General features: G+C 42.8%; 1 protein-coding gene and 1 long non-coding RNA gene across 7 annotated transcripts in view; one reads left to right on the top strand and one right to left on the bottom strand.

Moving 5' to 3' along the window:
- The window catches only part of ZNF131 (zinc finger protein 131), a 61,427-nt gene that overhangs the window by 42,533 nt on the left and 963 nt on the right, over positions 1-17,931 (bottom strand). The window lies entirely within an intron of this gene.
- On the top strand, positions 91-13,043 carry LOC106733096 (uncharacterized). 3 transcript variants are annotated; one of them, XR_012904927.1, is made up of 6 exons: positions 91-295; positions 854-927; positions 7,509-7,791; positions 10,067-10,198; positions 11,082-11,192; positions 11,288-13,043. It is a non-coding gene; the product is annotated as an uncharacterized LOC106733096 (long non-coding RNA). The 3 variants fall into 3 exon arrangements; XR_001369350.3 differs by having other exon boundaries at positions 7,509-7,719; XR_001369349.3 differs by lacking the exon at positions 7,509-7,791.

Consider the following 17,931-nt stretch of genomic DNA (forward strand, 5'->3'; position numbering starts at 1 on the left):
CTCCCAAAACAGGAACTCAGTGCTAGCTTTTTTCTTCTAACAGCGGTAGTTTCTTTTTAAAAATCTATTTTTTCTGTTTTGTCAGTCCAAAAAAACCACAGACGGCCAATGTTTTAGTGTTCGAAAAGTATTGTCTGCAGCCTTATGAGGTGAAGCCATTTTAAATGCTAAACATTTTGATGTTTACTTTTTTTCACTTATCTTAAAAATTCAGCAGGTAATGGCTGAGTCAGGATGCGAATGGTAGACCTTCAGAGAAACCCCACCCAGTAAAGAAAGGACACAGATAATTCATGTAAGATACACAGATAATGTCATTTTATATGGGTATTCACTGTAATAGAGGTGTGTGTATATATGTTTGTGTAAATATATAATCTGATCACGAATTGTAACATACATTATTGCATCTTCAGTGGCAAATGAGATTTTTCACAAAGAGTTGCTTTGACAAAACTGAGATTTGCAGTTTTGGAGACCTCAGAATGGTTTTATCTTTGAAATTGTTTTGGTTCTCTGTAATGAATTGAAGAAATCTGCCAGTTTGTGGGGAATCCACATCAGTTATTAATACAACTGATTCTATTAAGAATGTTTTAAATATTAAAATTTGATCAGACAGTGATAAATGTGTTAAGAAAATGGTACCATATTACTATTAGTAAGACTACACCATAGCTGTAATGTTTCCCCCTTTCTAAACAAAACTTTTGAAAGTCAGAAATGCTGCCGGAAAAAAGGTGGTTAAACTAGGAAACTTGTATTTTCCAGTTTGTAGGTTTTGTCATTTCAGATAATAATGGGGCAAGAAATTTTAACCCTTATGATGTTTATTTTGTTTTATGATGTAAAGATTGGGGTGCAGAAAAAGCTTGGGACTATTTCTCTATCAACTCTGCAATTTCACACACATACGCATTCAGACAGGTAAGTTAACCTTTAAATCCCAGCCTTTTCTTTCAGCCCATGTGACTCTATTACTACCTAACGAGTAACTCATTTGGCCTATGGACTTTAATATCAATCAGAGATAAAGTCTGACTGCCACATTTTTAAAATGACTGTCATGGATGAACTATGACTTTGGAACCTGAGAATTCCTAACATGGGAGATAGTCAACAAAGTAAGATTTCACAAGTAGATTTCACCTGCAATTAATAAGTAGACGTATACAGCTCAGGGACAAATCCAGAACTCTCTGTCCAAAGCTGCAGTCCAAAGGCTTTAAGTACGGCCCAGTTCTCCTCCATACTACAGCACATGTGGGCTGTGATGTAAAGCCTCTTATCCCACACATGTAAGGCTTTAGGTCCGTGGATCTGTGATACACAGCCCATAAATTCCTCTCCACAGGCCCACACAGATTAGCCATAGAACACTGTTCTGTGATGTAAAAGGGACTTTGGTGTTTTTCATGCTCCCCGCAGTGTTTGCGGCCTCATCCATTAGGGAATCAGGGGAGCAGGATTTGACTTCAAGGACTCACGCCCTGAGAACATTATTTATACTAGAAACACTGACAATTATCACAGGTACTTTATACACAATAAACATTTCCAACCAGATGGCAGTTTTCAACAGTGCATTCAACAGAACCAAGATTCAACATGTAATACCTTGGTCATAAGTATGTATTATTGTATAATGGTTCTCTCAACTTTGAATTTTCTGTTTAGAAAACAAAATCAGTAAAAACTTTTTAAAAGAATAAAGGAGGCCAATGCTTCATGGAAGGTGAAGGTTAGACAATACTTTTGGAGAATGATACTGGACATAGTTGAGATATCTTTTCCCTATAACATTCAAAATACCTTTGTATTTGCTACTTTTAGTATAAAGCAGAGTGAGGCCAATGCTGAAAGGTGAGCATATATTCATGAAATAATTGCTTCTCAAACAAATGACATATTTTGCACCTAACCTGAAATTTAGTAAATGCAGCTCTTAGGCAGGAGTGTCACTGTTATTGTTTTCACAATGAGGTGGAAACATTCACTTTTCAACCATAGAAATGGTGCCAGAAATGAAAAGCAGCTCTCAACAGAATCATAGAATACTAGGACTGGAAGGGACCTCGAGAGGTCATCGAGTCCAGTCCCCTGCCCTTATGGCAGGACCAAATACTGTCTAGACCATCCCTGATAGACATTTATCTAACCTACTCTTAAATATCTCCAGAGATGGAGATTCCGCAACCTCCCTGGGCAACTTATTCCAGTGTTTAACTACCCTGACAGTTAGGAACTTTTTCCTAATGTCCAACCTAAACCTCCCTTGCTGCAGTTTAAGCCCATTGCTTCTTGTTCTATCCTCAGAGGCCAAGATGAACAAGTTTTTTTCCTCCTCCTTTTGACACCCTTTTAGATACCTGAAAACTGCTGTCATGTCCCCTCTCAATCTTCTCTTTTCTAAACTAAACAAGCCCAATTCTTTCAGTCTTTCTTCATAGGTCATGTTCTCTAGACCTTTAATCATTCTCTGGACCCTCTCCAATTTCTCCACATCTTTCTTGAAATGAGGTGCCTAGAACTGGACACAGTACTCCAACTGAGGACTAACCAGCGCAGAGTAGAGTGGAAGAATGACTTCTCATGTCTTGCTCACAACACACCTGTTCATGCATCCCAGAATCATGTTTGCTTCTTTTGCAACAGCATCACACTGCTCACTCATATTCAGCTTGTGGTCCACTATAACCTCTAGATCCCTTTCTGCTGTACTCCTTCCTAGACAGTCGCTTCCCATTCTGTAAGTGTGAAACTGACTGTTCCTTCCTAAGTGGAGCACTTTGCATTTGTCCTTATTAAACTTCGTCCTGTTTACTTCAGGCCATTTCTCCAATTTGTCCAGATCATTTTGAATTATGACCCTATCCTCCAAAGCAGTTGCAACCCCTCCCAGCTTGGTATCATCTGCAAACTTATTAAGCATACTTTCTATGCCAATATCTAAATCGTTGATGAAGATATTGAAGAGAGCCGGTCCCAAAACAGACCCCTGCGGAACCCCATTTGTTATACCTTTCCAGCAGGATTGAGAACCATTAATAACTACTCTCTGAATATGGTTATCCAGCCAGTTATGCACCCACCTTATAGTAGCCCCATGTAAGTTGCATTTGCCTAGTTTATTGATAAGAATATCATGCGAGACCGTATCAAATGCCTTACTAAAGTCTAGGTATACCACATCCACTGCTTCTCCCTTATCCACAAGACTTGTTATCCTATCAAAGAAAGCTATCCGATTAGTTTGATATGATTTGTTCTTTACAAATCCATGCTGGCTGTTCCCTTCCACTTTACCACCTTCCAAGTGCTTTGCAGATGATTTTCTTAATTACTGGCTTCATTATCTTCCTTGGCACAGAAGTTAAACTAACTGGTCTGTAGTTTCCTGGGTTGTTCTTATTTCCCTTTTTATAGATGGACACTATATTTGCCCTTTTCCAGTCTTCTGGAATCTTTCCTGTCTCCCATGATTTTCCAAAGATGATAGCTAGAGGCTCAGATACCTCCTCTATCAGCTCCTTGAGTATTCTAGGATGCATTTCATCAGGCCCTGGTGACTTGCAGGCATCTAACTTTTCTAAGTAATTTTTAACTTCTTCTTTTTTTTATTTTATCTTCTAAACCTACTCCCTTCCCACTAGCATTCACTATGTTAGGCATTCTTTCATCAGACTTCTCAGTGAAGACCAAAACAAAGAAGTCACTAAGCAACTCTGCCATTTCCACATTTCCGGTTACTGTTTCCCCCTCCTCACTGAGCAGTGGGCCTCCCCTGTCCTTGGTATTGTATTTATAAAAAGTCTTCTTGTTTCCCTTTATTCCTATAGCTAGTTTGAGCTCATTTTGTTCCTTTGCCTTTCTAATCTTGCCCCTGCATTCCTGTGTTGTTTGCCTATATTCATCCTTTGTAATTTGTCCTAGTTTCCATTTTTATATGACTCTTTTTTATTTTTAGATCATACAAAATCTTGTGGTTAAGCCAAGGAAGTTTTTTGCCATATTTTCTATCTTTCCTACGCAGAGGAATGGCTTGCTTTTGGGCCCTTAACTATGTCCCTTTGAATAACTGCCAACTCTCCTCAGTTGTTTTTCGCCTAGTCTTGATTCCCATGGGACCTTACTTAACAGAGAAAAACAACTTTTCATTTCCTAGAGCCATGGGTCACTGAGGCAGAACTGTTGGGAGACAGAGATTAAATATTTTTTGAACTATAAGGGTTGTGGATCTGATGCACTCTTTGTGAATAAGCACCAGGGCATGAAGTCATTACTATATAAATTCAAAGTTACAAGACCCAGACCTAATTAATGCAATATTCAGATTGGAAGCAATGTGGATTTGATTAAATAAGGACTGATTGGTCCCTGTGGACAAATCTGGCCCATAACTGGCAGATGTGGAGACCATTGAAAGCAATGGCACCTGAGTGAGAAGCAGGATGTATGGAGATCTTAAGTGGGGCTGTACCCAATGCACGTTGCCAGAGCACACCTCAGGGCACCTGCTTGCACCGCACTAATAAGAAGGGACTTGATAGAAGCCAGGGGAATGGAAGGTGCTATTCTCGCTTACAGACAACCCCCCAACTTGAAACTTTCTGGTCACCACGTGTGACGGACTGGGCCGGGTCTGAGTGCAGCTGAGGGCATCCGTTCAGGGCGAATTGCTCAAAACTCGAGGCTGATTGGGGCACAGGAAGAGCTGGGGTGTCAGAGGGGTTTCACTCATGAGGCTTCTCACTGGCCAGATCGACAGCTGAAGCGCTCGGTGTGACTGGTTTGTGACCTGTTTGGAAGGTCTCCAGTCTGGGGCTGTAAGCAGCCCTGACTGTGACGGACCAGGTCGGGTCTGAGCAGAGCTGGGAGTGTCCGCTCAGGGTGAATTGCTCAAACTCGGGGCTCCTTATAGCCCCTGACTGGAGGCCCTTCCCAAATAGGCCACAAACCAGTCACACAGAGCACTTCAGCTGCCAATCTGGCCAGCAAGAAGCCTCACCAGGCTATGACACCCCAGCTCTTCCTGTGCCCCAATCTGACACCCCAGCTCTTCCTGTGCCCCAGTCAGCCCTGGGCCTAACACACAGGTGGGGGGTTATAGAACCCAATCTCACTTTCCCCAAATCGGTTCTTCCGGTCCCAAGTAACCAGCCACAGTTCCCAGGTCAATTTATACTCTGGATCTTACCCACAAGATCATGCTGAGCCAATCCTTTAGAATCTAAAATCTAAAGGTTTATACTAAAAGAAGAAAAAGCATGAGAGTAAGGTTGTTAAAGAAAATACATTACATGCATCGAATCACCCAGTTCTTGATACAGGCTTTTAGCAGAGATGTCATAAACTGCTATCTTAAAAGTCTCTGGTGTACATCCTAGGTCAGGATGGGCCCACGATTCTTCACAGCTTGTTGTTCTCTGCAAGGTTGAATCTGGGATCAGGAGCTGAACTCAAGACAAGATGGAGGGTGTCACATGCACTTATATACCTCCCCTGGCATCTTCCTGGCCAGAGCAGGCCACATGGTCCAGTGACCTATCCTTGTGTCCCAAGTCAGTAACCATTATTCTGGCTGGCTTGCAGGTATCCAGACATTCCTCAGGAGTGTTTCTGGCACTTAGAGATCTATTGTCTCTGGAGCCAATAATTAGCATAGCCACTAGCTGAACATTCTTTGCCCATTGCTCTGCCTCAGACAGAGAACCTTCCAGCATCAACACAGAGTACACAATTATAACTTCACATACAGACATTATACAAGTACATGAATAGCATATACAGAATCAGGAGAACATAACATTTCATGTGATACCTCACATGACCCCATTAGTACAAACTTTTGGGGCAGACACCCCCCTCCCCATGGGTGCAACAGTGATCTTTAGAATCCAATAATGTGACACCATGCTACACAACCACATCATAAGCATCCAGGAACCCCGCCCTGCAATCAACAACGGTGCCAACTCTGCCCACATATCTATACAAGCGAATTCATCACTGGAGCCAACAACATAAGCTACCAAATCAAAGGCTCATTTAACTGCACATCCAGTAATTTGAACTATGCCATCAAATGCCAGCAATGCCCAACTGCTATATATATTGGACAAACTGCACAGTCCCTACGGGAAAGAATCAATGGACAGAAATCAGATATACATAAAGGGAACATACAGAAACCTGTTGGAGAACACTTCAGTCTCTCTAATCACTCTTTAAAAGATCTCCAGGTGGTTGTCTTGTCACAAACCAATTCTACAAACCAAATACACAGAGAGGGATTGGAATTAGATTTCATCCACAAATTCAATTCTCACACTGATGACCTCCTCAATCGAGGTAATGGATGGCTGGGACATTATTAATCTAACATTCAATGAAGGTGCCAACAGCTCTTTGTGTAGATTCTTGTGTTAGTTCCTTTCCTATCTAATTGCTATCCTTTGATCCTTATTTGCTTCTTTTAACTATCCAATCTTTAGGTGCTTATAGGTTACCAGTTCTGCCTACTTGTTTTTCCCTTTGATATTTTCATACCTCCTGCTCCTTGTTTGCTGCCCTCTTCCTTTTTTTCCCTTCCCCCCTCTTTTTTCTCCCCTATTTATTTTGGGTCTGCACATCCTAAACTCAAGACTCCGGTCATCTGAAGAAGTGGGCTGTGCCCACAAAAGCTCATGATACCATCTACATGTTTTGTTAGTCTATAAAGTGCTACCAGACCATTTGTTGTTTTTATTTTTACCTCAGACATGTCAAACTGCTGGGTATGTCTACACTGCAGTTAGACACTGCGGCTGGCCCCATGACATAGGATTTATGCTCATGGGGCTCAAGCTGCAGCCCAAGCTCTTGGACTCTCTCACCTCACAGGGTCCTTGATTTCAAGCTCAAACATCTACCCCACAGTTAAATAGACTCATAGACTTTAAGGTTTGCCTCAGAGTTATTGTTTTAATTATTTATAAACTTCTATTTTAATCATTAATATTTAAAACCTTACTATGGAAAATACTATAGAAGTACATAGTGCTACACAAAGTTTTGTGTACCCTTCGAATGGCTGCTAATTGCACTGCAAGCAGCCTCTGATTTTATTCCCACTGCTTGTTTTAAGGATGACAAGACGTCCATTTCAGAAACAGATTTTATATTGCTTTCACAAGTCCTCACAGGAAGTTTGGCAAAGACTCCATGATGCTGGATCAGCAGAAATCGTGTTCTGTTTGTTTCTTGTGCTGCTTGGCAAAAGTTCAGAGAAATTCAGCTCTAAACTAGTTCCCCAAGCACACAGCTGTGGTTTTGCTTTTTTCCAGACACAAGCAGTTTACCAACGAGACATTAAAGAACATTACTGTATATTCCAGATACTTAAAGAGATAACAAGAGGATGTTTCTAACTAGCATCTCTGTTCTATACCTTGATGTGTGAGCTGGGAAGGAAAACTAAAATGAGATTTGCTGAGTAGGGCTCATTATGGCACTTCTGTTTTCTTCAGGCCAGCAAGCTACACAGGCATCATCTATACTAGCTCCATAAATGCTCCTGTGTCTGGATCAGGAAAGATTGGAGGGCAGCTGTGGAAGTAGCCATTGACTCTGCTAGCGTGTTCCATGCTGCTGCTCTAAGGCCAGGACATCAGTCACTGTTCCAGTTCTTCAAGTGGAACTGATGCCATGGGAATGGGCTGATGAGCAGATCAAACAGAGGTACTCACCTGCAGAGGAGAGGATAGGAGACAGCCTCATGCTCAGAGGCATATAATGTCCCAAGATTTTAAAGTAAGGCTCTGAACCTAGGGTGATGGGTGCTGGTGATTACTAAACATCGTGTGTGTGTTTCCCAGGGGAAAGTGTGATAGCATGTGTATATCTCAACCAAAGATTGCCAGGAAGGAGTTAACTTTCTCCCTCTGCTTCTGACTAGACTAGAGGGAATGCCGCAGCTGTCTCCTCTGAGTGTACGCATGTGCACCATGGCCTTGATTCTGGAATTTCTTGCAACTCCACAGAGTCATAGAATCCAAGTGTAAAACTCTAACTCACACTGAGGACTACTCTGGCTGCTCTGTGGCCAGCCCCAGGAGATCAGAAACACGTGAAAGATAGGAGAGAGGGGCACCATCAAAATATGGCTAATATATCTATATTTTCTACAGTCTTTGTATCCTAAACACTTAAACCTCAGTTAACAGTGCCAGTAGGACCAAGGTCAAGCTCTTCAACAGAGACCCACCTGTTGGAGTTACTGATTTCGGCTCTGATCCAAAGTCCACTGCAGCCAATGGGCTGGGCTTCAAACCAGTCTCTTATTCGGTAATACAAACTTATCAGATATGTATTATGTACCCAAAAGGCAGAGTTATTGCAGTCTATCAGACAGATAAATATTTAACATTTTTATGAGGTATGCTATTTATCTAACTGATTAGAGTGGTGCCCGTTCAGTATTATCAGTGCGGAGTGAAAATGCTGATACCATGCAGCCACTCATAAAAAATGAAGTTTTAATTGTTTTTTTTGGCCAAAATATTGCCATCGGGGCAAAGGGAATAAGGTAAAATTATTTTGTTAACAGAGGCCAAATCCAGAGAGATTTTAAGCACCCACCGCTCTGATTGAGCTTTTAAAGGATTGGCACTGAAGTCAATGGGAAAAATCCCTTTATAAGTCAGCTGGTAAAAACCAGTAGAGGTATTTTCATTTACACCAGCTCAGGGTCTGGCACCACCAGGTTTGCTCAGCAGCTGTTTGATAACTCTCAAGGTCTGGCCTATTGAAAGAGTCTTCTGTTGTAGTCAGCTCAGATTCAGAAAAACCTGTGAAGTCATGCACCCTAAAAGCAGGAGATTCTGGATTAAACGTGTTCTCATTAACAAACAATTCAGTGTTCCCACTCAAAATCTGAACTGTACAGTAAATCTTTTGAGCTGGTCTCAATTCTGAAAAGGAAAACTCTACCATTTATAAAACCATGGTACGCCCACATCTTGAATACAGCATATAGATGTAGTCATCTCATTTCAAAAATGATATATTGGCATTGGAAAAGGTTCAGAAAGGGGCAACAAAAATGGGTTTGTAATGGGTCTCATATGAAGAGATTAAAAAGACTTGGACTTTTCATCTTAGAAAAGATGATACTAAGGGGGGCTATGATAGAAGTCTATAAAATCATGACTGCAAAAAAACTTCAGGACCAGACTTCAAAGATAAACTGCTGAGCTACAGTTCATCTTTAAGTTTGACACAATCAACTCTGGATTAAACAAAGACTGTGAATGGCTCGCTAACTACAAAAGCAGCTTCTGCTCTCTTGGAATTCACACCTCCAGATCAGCTGCTAGAAGTGGGCCTCATCCTCCTTGATTAGATCCACCTCGTCATCTCCAGCCTGATCCTGGCGTGCATATTTATTCCTGCCTCTGGAAATTTCCACTACCTGCATCTGACGAAGTGGGTCTTTGCCCACGAAAGCTTATGCTCCTACACTTCAGTTAGTCGATAAGGTGCCACAAGACTCCTCGTCGCTTTTGCAGATTCAGACTAACACGGCTACCCCTCTGATATTTAACTATTGAACTCATTGTCCTGATTCTGATCTCACTGACCCCAGTTTTATGTGGGTGTAAATCCGTTGATGTTGCAGGAATTACTCTCAAGTTACACTATTATGAAAAGAGAATCAAGCCCTTTAAGTCAACAGGAGTTCACCTGGCTAAGGACTGAATAAATTCTGAGGGTCTGAGTCTATACTAATTTATGTAACAGTAAATTAGGGATAACTCCATTATGGTCAAAAGGTTACACTGATGTAAAACCATCTTAAATAAGAGAAGAATCAGGCCCCGAGGAAAAACTTAAGGACTTGGCCAATAGATTTCAGCCAATGGCCTTTAAATTCCCATTCTCGCACATTCTTCTTAGATGTCAGCGTCTTTTTTACATCTCTCAGTCATTGATCTCAGAGTACAGTGTATTACAGGTCATCACTGCAGTCTTGCTCCTTTTACCAAAGACAACGTGCTGACAGCTTCTTATTTTGTGTTCATATCAGATTTTCAGAAAGGTCCATGTGGCACTCCAGGCTACAGAACTACCAGCAAACAAACAACTGATTTCAAAAATCTGACCCCAGGCAGAGCTCATATCCTTCTTAGTACACCACCCTCTGATGTATTCACCTGAGGTAAATTGAACAAGTTTATTCCCACATGATGTTATCAAAGCATTGATATCCACATGCAATGGCTTAAAAAAAAAGCCCTTGGTCTGAATTGTTCTGCCAGGTTTGGAGCTGATACAAGAAGCAAAATTGAATGAGACACTAAAAAAAGGCCCTGACATTCAGGAGGTATTGAAAATGATTGGTGCTAAGCTCAAATGTATTTAATTCCACAGACATTCTGCTACTTACTTAGTAAGAAATTAGACTTTGTCTTTACGGTACTTTGAACACAAAGTGTTATAGCAATTTAAAGTGTTATTGGCTTTATACGGTCACAGGAATTGCCAGACAGGATCTGACCCAAGGTCCATCTAGTCTAATGTCCCATCTTCATCAATGTCCTGCTCCAACTGCCTTAGAGGAAGATGTAAGAACCCACAGTGAGAGGTACTGGTGTAGTTATCTGTCCTCTATATTGGCTACCATCCCAATCTCTCATATTTAGAAATTGTTGTAAACTCTAACACAGAAAATGTAATATCTCTTCTGCAAAATTTATTTTCATGAATTATGGCAACTCTGGATACTATTGACACGCTCAAAGATCCATAGAAATAGCCATTCTCTTTTTGAATGTTGTTAAATTCTTGTCCTCCATGACTTACTGTGGCAATAAGTCCAATAGTTTAATCATATACTGTGTGAAAAAATATTTCTTTTTATCAGTTTTACATGTCATACCTTTTTAATTTTGTTGAAATTTTTGACCTTATGCTTTAGAGTTATCAGACAGGGAGAAGATAAGTTCCCAGCCTACTTTCACTATACCATAATTATTTTATATACTTTTATCATGTTCCCTCTTATCTGTTTCCTAAAGTAAACAATCCCAATCTCTCTTCAGAGGAAAGATTTTCCAGTTCTTTGATCATTCTCATCCCAACTCTCTGAACTCTCTCTAATTCAGCAATATCCTTCCGGAGAGGGGGTGATCAGCACTGCACAAAGGATACAGGTTAGGTGCTTATATAAGGGCATGATAACAGTATCTATATTGCTTACTACTCTGTTCTTTATGCAATCTAACATCTTGTTTGTTTGTTTTTTAAGCCTCAGATTGAGCAGAGATCTTCATCCAGCTGTCTACAAGGATGTCTAGGTCACTTGAGTTGATAGAGTTCATTTAGAACCCTGTAAGGTGTACAAGTAGTTTAATGATTTCCCTACAACGTGTCATTAGAAGCATCATAAATTTAGAAAACAACAAAATGGACAAAGGTAGATGTCCATGCTCTCTTACTTCCACATCAGCATTAAGCCAACTAATGCTCATCAGTTCTCTTCCTAACTACTAAGTCATTATCCTCCTAGGAAAAGAGCAGTTTTTGAGCTGTGACATGGCTGAAGGTTTGACTGAAGCATCTCATAAAACTAATTATCTTTAAGACCAACGAGTGGGGAACCATGAACTCCACCAAAGGCTTCTCCATTGCCCCTTCAAAATTAGAGAGTGGAAATAAGGCAACAATTAAAAAAATTATTGCCAGGAAATAAAACCTTTTCCAGATTAGGGTTGACAGCTGCCTCCTGCTAAGAAACAGGAACATGGCCTGCGGTTAATAAGTATTTATTCTAGAGGCCAAAATGAGGGTTTAAGACTAGTACTTCTTAGGAAGCTAAAGTAGAGGAACAGGGAGAGTGGGACAATTTTCCATACTCGAGGGGGATAAATGAGGGAACACAGTGGTCTGGACATTCTTCAGTAATTAGTTCAGTTATGGTGCCCTTCATACAATGGGAGTGTTAAAAGAGTGAATATTGAGACTTCATGGGTATTCTAGATGAGTTTTATATGTATAATATACATATATACTAGAACTAGAGGGCCGTGCCCCCTGCTTGCTATGCTCACCAACCCCCCTTCTCGCTGGCCGCTTTCACGGCCAAAGAGCCAGTTAATCTTGCAGTGAGCCCAGCTGTACTCTCCATGACCCCAAGTCACCTGCACCATTCTCCGCTCCCACCCCACCATGCTCCTGGATGGGCCCCTCTATCCGAGCACTCTCAGCCCATCCTGCCCATTCCCCACAATCGCCAGCCATTTTCCCCCACCCCCTTCCCACTCCTGCCACACACGCCAATAAAATAGTTCGTTTGTGTGCAGAGTTCAGAGCCTCTCCTGGCAGCTAGCACTGGTCCACTGCTCTGTGGGCTTGTGGGCCTCACATATAAACGAAAACCAAACACAATCAGTAAAATGGGGCCCAAGTCCAAGTGAATCCCCTTCGTTCTGGGTGCTCCTGGGCACCTGGCTCACTAGTGAGGGGAAGGGGCTGGGTTACGTGCAAGTGGCCAGGTAGGGAGAGAATTCCCCACACTCTATGTCCGGCAGCACTCCAGATGTGCCCTTCCAGCTGGCAAGTGAGCTCCTGCTGTGTGACTGGGACATTCTCCATGCAGACAGGGTGCAATGGAGAGACATGGAACCATGGGAGAGCCCTCAGTTTTACATGCCCACACCTTACTGAGAACGAGACGTGGGTCATGTGGGAAGAGAGCTTGGTGGGCTAATCTGGGCTTCTAGCCCTTATCCTAGAGCTCCATGGTCCACAGCCCAACCCTCTCCTTTCATCCCTGTCCCACCTCCATTCCTATCCTCATCCATCCTCTTTAACCCCTCCCACTGCCTCTCCCTACCCCCACCTCCTTCCTCCATTTCTACACCCCCATCCATCCCTAACTCTTTCTCCTGCACATCCCCACACTGCCTGTCCCCCTGCCTTTATTCCTATATCACTCTCACCCCCACCATCACCCCTTACCACACCTAGGCTGTGTCTACACTGGCACCCCTTTCCGGAAAAGGGATGCTAATGTAGCACGTGGGAATAGGCAAATCCTCGGGGGATTTAAATATCCCCCGCGGCATTTGCATTAACATGGCTGCCGCTTTTGCGGCATTTGCATTAACATGGCTGCCGCTTTTTCCAGCTTGGGGAAAAGCCAGAGAAAAGCGCCAGTCTAGACGTTATTCTCCGGAAAATAAAGCCTTTTCCGGAGGATTTCTTATTCCTATTTGAAAGTAGGAATAAGAAATCCTCCGGAAAAGGCTTTATTTTCCAGAGAATAATGTCTAGACTGGCGCTTTTTTCCGGCTTTTCCCCAAGCCGGAAAAAAGCGGCAGCCATGTTAATGCAAATGCCGCAGGGGATATTTAAATCCCCCACGGATTTGCCTATTCCCACGTGCTACATTAGCATCTCTTTTCCGGAAGGGATGCCAGTGTAGACGTAGCCCTAGGGTTGCCAGATTGTTTCAACAAAAATACCGGACACACTTGACATGACATCACAATCTACATTACATCTTATTTAGAAAATACTGGACATTTATATGTTCTCATTTATATTTTCTCAATTTGTTTCCCGAACAGAAAGCTCAAATACTGGACTGTTCTGTTCAAAATCGGACACCTGGCAACCCTAACCACACCACCCATCCCCATATATACCCTATCCCCCTTCCTCCCTCCCTACACACATTCTGCCCCCTGCCACAACTTTGTTGAGCTGTGTGCCCCTCTGCCCAAGAGCACCATCAGGCTGGGCAGCACAACCCCTGCCATTGCAGCAGGACACAGCCCGCTCGCAGCCCAGCCTTTCTGAATGGGCCTGTTGGGACAGTTTTGCTCTGTGGCGAGCCCAGGGAGCCAAGAGCAGCCTTTCTGGAGAGCCAGGGAAGCAGCCACAACCGTGTAACCATGCCATCCCAGTTGCAGAGCAGGTCCTTTTGACCACGGCCTCGCACGCGCATTGCTCATTCTGCCACACAAAGGCCCCTCACAGAAAATATAGGCCGCTGACACACTCTGAGAAAGCATAACTTGTAAGTGCACAATGCAGCTTTCTGTGAATGGAATTTAACCTTGTAGGCATCATAGAACAGGGAGGTGAGCATGAAAAGATAGAGCACAGCTGCAAGAGATAAATAAGACTCTCTTGACCGGTCCTTGAAGGTAGGGAGGTAGGCAAAGGGAGATATGATGCAACTGCCATGCACACTGACCATGCCCGCACCCGACTCTTTCCATGGGGCCATCAGGTGGGCATCATGAAAAATCCTATAGAGCAATATTGCACATTACCTCATTGCCAGCCTATCAGACCCGGCCAGGGAACAGACCCTAATAAGGTACCGGATATCAGGTTATGTTATAAAAGACCCTCGACCCCTTTGTTCGAGGAGGTTCCGAGTGTTGAGGGCACATGTCTTTTTTGCCCGGCTGAAGGATTGATCACCCTGAGGCTGCCTCCCCACCCTTTGAGTCAAAGATAGGGGTGTGCGAGTCCTGAGCATGCTCCAATTTCTAGTGTGTCTTTATGTTGTTATCATTGCTGGATTTGTAAGTATTGCTTTAATATATTAGTTATTGGTTTAGTTAATATTTGAATCATGTTAATTTCACTGTGTAATTCTGTAGAGTGTAACTGAGTTCTATTAACCACACTGCATAAATTGTATAATCTTGTGTTGTGTAGTGGTGTTGTATTTAGGCCAAGTATAAGTGTTAGAAATAGAAACCTAGGAATTGTTAAGTTGTAGAGGTAGATTAATAACTAACTCCACCAGCTGCCTAAAATAACCATAGAGGGGCTGGTTGTGGACTGAGTTTTTATCATCATTATATTGGCTTTGTTTTTGTATTTTTTGCTTGCATGCTGTGCTGCCTTAAGCGAATTAGAGATAGTGATTTAATATAATTGAATTATAATCACAAAGTTTGTAATGTGCAGTTTGGTTCAGTTTTCCCCTCCTGTAAAAGCACTAGGCAATTGCTTGTTTTAAAATTCATTTAAAAGACACTTGATTTTTGATAAAAGAACCATTCTGTTTAATAAAAAAACATTTGTTTCACCATCATCCAGTCGTTTTGACTGTGTAGTCGGCTTTAACCCCTGGGGGCTCCCATCACATCACTGAACCAAGTTGCGACAATCCCCAAATGGCCAGCTGTGTGGAATGGCCAAGAAGACCTGCCCAGCTTGTGACAGGCCTGGGAGAGCATGCCTGAGCCAGAGGCCTGGTGCTGGGTCACTGGCACATGCAGGAGTCACTCACTCGCAGGGAGACCTGCAGGGCACCTGCCAAGTGCTGTGGCTTGGACCGGGCCACACAGAGCAAAGCTGTGCAGCAGGCATGTAGGCTGCACAGGCTAAGGCGGGGGCCAGAGGCAGATGGATGCTGCTCCAGGGGGCACCGGGGAATGGAGCTGCTTCCTCCCTCCCTGGATGATCACTTGATCAGAGCTCCTGGGGCGAGGCCACAAGGGAGGGTTGAGGCAGGACATAGAGTGACGTGATGACATCACTCTGTTGTCCTGCCAGGACATTTTTTTTAAATAGAGAGTTAAGGGGTTGTGTAATTTTGTTTACTAGTAGAGGCTTTATATCCAACTGTTTCTTACTAAAAAATAGTTTCGGTTCAGGCTGAACATTTGGCAAAGCTTCTAATTAATGCTTATTTTGTACAACTTGGTTTGTCTAGTCCTTCCCACATGTTTTTCTTGGAATTCCCTGTCAGGTTGTATTGCAAGTGTTTTTTCTCTTGACTCAAGATATATCTACAATACAAGTTGAATCTCTCTAGTCTTGCACCTTCAGGACCTGACCTGTGCCAAGCAGAGAATTTACCAAACCATGGAAAGTCAGTATTATCTAGCAGCATTACCAACACTTTCACTGCTTACTGGGCTCTTAGAAGACACTTAGGAGTAAATTAGAGCTAAATAACAGCACAGAACACTGACAGCCAGGACTGGTGGCTGTAAACAAACTTTAGGGGACCATGGGAAATTTGGCCACAACCGTGATAAGTGGTCGGCTAGTTAACTAAAATCATGCCAGACAGCGCATGTGCTGGACCAGAGAGTGCTGGACTAGAGAGGTTCAACCTATAGAAGTGCTACATCAACACACTGCAGCTACACAGAGGGGGAAAAGGAAACAGCTTTAAAGGGTATAGGGATCCTGGTCACCACTGCTGCTACAGGAGTAGTAGAAGCAGCCAAAGGCCCTTTAAATTGCTGCCAGAGACTCAGGTGGCACTGAAGGGCCAGCTCGGGAACTCCCCTCCCCCGCTTTGCCTAGGCTCAGGGAAGTCTGTTGGCCACTCTATATACTACTGTAGGGTAGACATTTGCTATGAGGACAGAACAATTTTTCTATAGTTGTAGTAAATCCAAACACCTTCAGAGGCGGCAGCTAGGTGAGCGATACCTATAAGGGGGTTTAGGTCAGCTTAACAACCCATCATGGGAAGGTGAAGTAATGGTCACTGCAGTTTAGACAGAAAGAGTGAACACTTTAAAGCAAGATGGCTGTGACAGTAGCTGTAAACACTGCTGAATCTTGCATTTTAACATTTTGTCACAAATACAAAGAAGTCTGCCATCAGAAACTGTGTAATATTCAGAGTTATTTATTAGAACAGGGAGAATAGTTAATATCTCAAATAACACTGCATTGTAACAGTTGGCAGATGATGCCTTTTTAATGACAAGCCACTGTACTTTTTTGTTCTAAGCCATCTTCGTGGTCACAGCTGAATCGTAAATTTACAGTTCTAAGACTGACACATCTAGACTCTGTATTCATCCCCTTAGTACAGTTGCTGATCCCCAGATGCTCAATGGCAATGTATATAGGCCTCATGTCAAACACCTCCAAACCAATACCACCACTCTTCTTTCTTGGTAAATGAAATAGTGATGGATGTGGAAAGTTGGCCTTTGTACTTCTGGTGTCTCAATCTGTGTGTAATCACTAGTAACTAGTCAAGTTTCCTGGAAATGTATCAGCTGAATAAATACAAATTCCACACAGGGTATTTGCTCATTTATTATTCCTGATGTTTATTACAATAGTGCCTACAGGCCAACTGAGAATGGGGTCCTATATGCTAGGCACTGTCCAAACACAAGGAGGGAGAGTCCTTGCCCCAGAAACGTTACAGTCCACATAGACAAGGTGGAAGCATGGTAGGGTATGGCACCAGCACATAGAGTGATAATGGCAAATGGCATATCAGTCTATGACTAGTTCCTCCCTGCAGTTTTTTTCCCAAAGGCCACATGGCTGCAGGAAGGAGGGTTCTTGGAAGATATGGGGGGCAGCCCCCTGCCCAGCTTTGTGGGGTAATGAAAAATAAGTTAATCTAACCCCCCTCCCTACCGTCTTCCAGTGGAAAAATATTAGCTTGAACTGCTTTCTGCATCTGTTGTGCTCATTTATCCAACTGACAGACCAGTCGTGCGCCTATTATTAACACTACTATTGAACTTCTATATTGCTTTTCATCCAAGAATTTCAAAGGGCTTTACAAACACTAATTAAACCACACAACACCCCTCCTAGGTAAGAAGGTTTGATGGAGTATTCAGCTCAGTGAATATACTGTCTCTAGGATTAACAACCAAGTGATATATCATCAAAGGTATGTAGGGTCATCTCCCTGCAGAACGCTGCAGAACATCTCCTCAGCAACACAAGCTACTAGGAGCACACTGGACCTGTTTTCCCCTTGATACCTTGGTTTCCCAGGGAATATCAAGTCAAGTTGAAGGTCTCAGGTTCTTACCTTTAACATGCTCAAGGGGCTAGGTCCATGATATGTAAAAGAGTCTAAGGGCTTGTCAATACTGGCAGGTTACTGTGCTATAACTCTCTGGCTCAGGGGTGTGAAAAAGTAACCCCCTG

The sequence above is a fragment of the Pelodiscus sinensis genome, chromosome 6 (assembly GCF_049634645.1).
Source record: "Pelodiscus sinensis isolate JC-2024 chromosome 6, ASM4963464v1, whole genome shotgun sequence".
NCBI classification, from domain to species: Eukaryota; Metazoa; Chordata; order Testudines; family Trionychidae; genus Pelodiscus; species Pelodiscus sinensis.